At 39.0% G+C, this 1,761-nt stretch overlaps 1 non-coding gene across 1 annotated transcript; it reads left to right on the forward strand.

The window, feature by feature from the left end:
• Positions 1-619: 619 nt before the first annotated feature.
• LOC149205685 (U1 spliceosomal RNA) lies at positions 620-780 on the forward strand. Its single transcript, XR_016253129.1, has one exon. It is a non-coding gene; the product is annotated as a U1 spliceosomal RNA (small nuclear RNA).
• The last annotated feature ends 981 nt before the right edge of the window (positions 781-1,761 follow it).

Consider the following 1,761-nt stretch of genomic DNA (forward strand, 5'->3'; position numbering starts at 1 on the left):
GACTTTGGATTTTTTTTCTCTCTTATCTTCTTCCCACCTTTTGGCTTTAGACTACTTTGCTTTTTGGTTCACTTTCGATTGTGTCGGTGCCGTCTCCTACGGAGTTACTTATGCGCGTTGTTGACTTGTGTGTGTGTGTAAAGATAAAGGAAGCCTTTGGAGGATCCCCCTTCTTCCCCATAACATCTAGATGAGGAATGACGTGAACCACTAATCGTGAGAGTTATTCATAACTTTGAGGAACTCACCTTGATTTGAACATGTGATCTCCCTATCGACAACATGCCTTTGGCAGATGGTCCCACTGATTGCGCAAAGCATTGGGGCTATAGTTACCAAGATCTCGCACCTAGCCCTAAGAACTATTGCATAGATAGGCACATATCGAGCCCCAAGAATTATTGTGCAGAAAGCCACACATCCACAATAATAAAAACCAACACTAACATGTCACAAGAAATGAGGGCCATGTATTGAATATAATAATAATGAAGTAGGAAATTAGAGAGGAAACCATTGATTGGATTATAATATGGTAGGGCTATATCCCACATGCAAAGTGTGGATGAGAGTGATGAAAGGAAAGGGTATAGAAGGGGAAGATGGAAAATACCAAAACATACTTACCTGGGCGGGGTCAATCGATGATCCTGAAGGTCGATGGCCTAGGAAGGCCACCTCCATTGCACTTTGGGAGGGGGGTTTACCTAGCATCTCCCACTGAGGAGAGTGCACGTCATAATTTGTGGCAGCGGAGGCGCGCGTTAGCGCGGCCTCCACACTATACTAAGAACAAAATGCGACAGACTGTCTACACGGACGTGATCTAGCATCTGGTTGCTGGATACTGGTCTCTGATATTGATTTTGAAGAGGTAAAAGAGAACCATTTCAAAACCACCCTTGGATGGTTCGGAAGCCGACCATTACGTGTGCAGCAGTTTCATAGATTGATACCCGTGTTCCAATCTATTCTGTTTTTAGACGGGTACCAGTGTTCCAATCTATTCTATTTTTAGACGGGTACCAGTGTTCCAATCTATTCTGTATTTAGATGGGATACCAGTGTTCCAATCTATTCTGTTTTTAGATGGGTACCAGTGTTCCAATCTATTCTGTTTTCTATAAACACAAGTCCAGCCGCATCGTCGATGGATTGATTGTTTTTCGTTTCCAGCTAATTACAATTGAAAGTTAAAAATTAGAAGGTTGTCTTCAAAATTACTTTATACAATTAGTTTACTTGGTCAGCCTTCTCGCCTGGGAGACAGCAGTTCAAGCCCCAGCAATGCTGCAATTTATTTATTTTTACAGTGTAACCGGAAAAGTTTCACAGCAAGGCAAATGTTTCCTGTTTGTTTGCATTCTCCTAGTAATATGTTGCATCGTCATGCTGTGTTTTCCGTATTAAGGGGACGCTGTGTTTGTGCTCCTAACCCTTTGCAAGGGAAAAAGACAGTATTTCTAATTCGTATTTGAAATAGAACTTTGTATATATAAATTGCATATACTTAGTATTTGAAATAGAAATTTGAATATAGATTGTATATTGACTGTTTTTAATTCCTATTTGAAATAGAACTTTGTATATATAAATTGCATATACTTAGTATTTGAAATAGAAATTTGAATATAGATTGTATATTGACTGTTTTAAATAGAAATTTGAATATAGACTGTATATTGACTGTTTTAAATCGAAATTTGAAGATACATTGCAATGTCAATGTCAATGTCAAAGCCTAACCCAAAAAGGGCTGTA

The sequence above is a fragment of the Pinus tabuliformis genome, chromosome 1_2 (assembly GCF_031772625.1).
Source record: "Pinus tabuliformis cultivar Carrire ecotype Pingquan chromosome 1_2, CPIR1, whole genome shotgun sequence".
Classification (NCBI taxonomy): Eukaryota; Viridiplantae; Streptophyta; class Pinopsida; order Pinales; family Pinaceae; genus Pinus; species Pinus tabuliformis.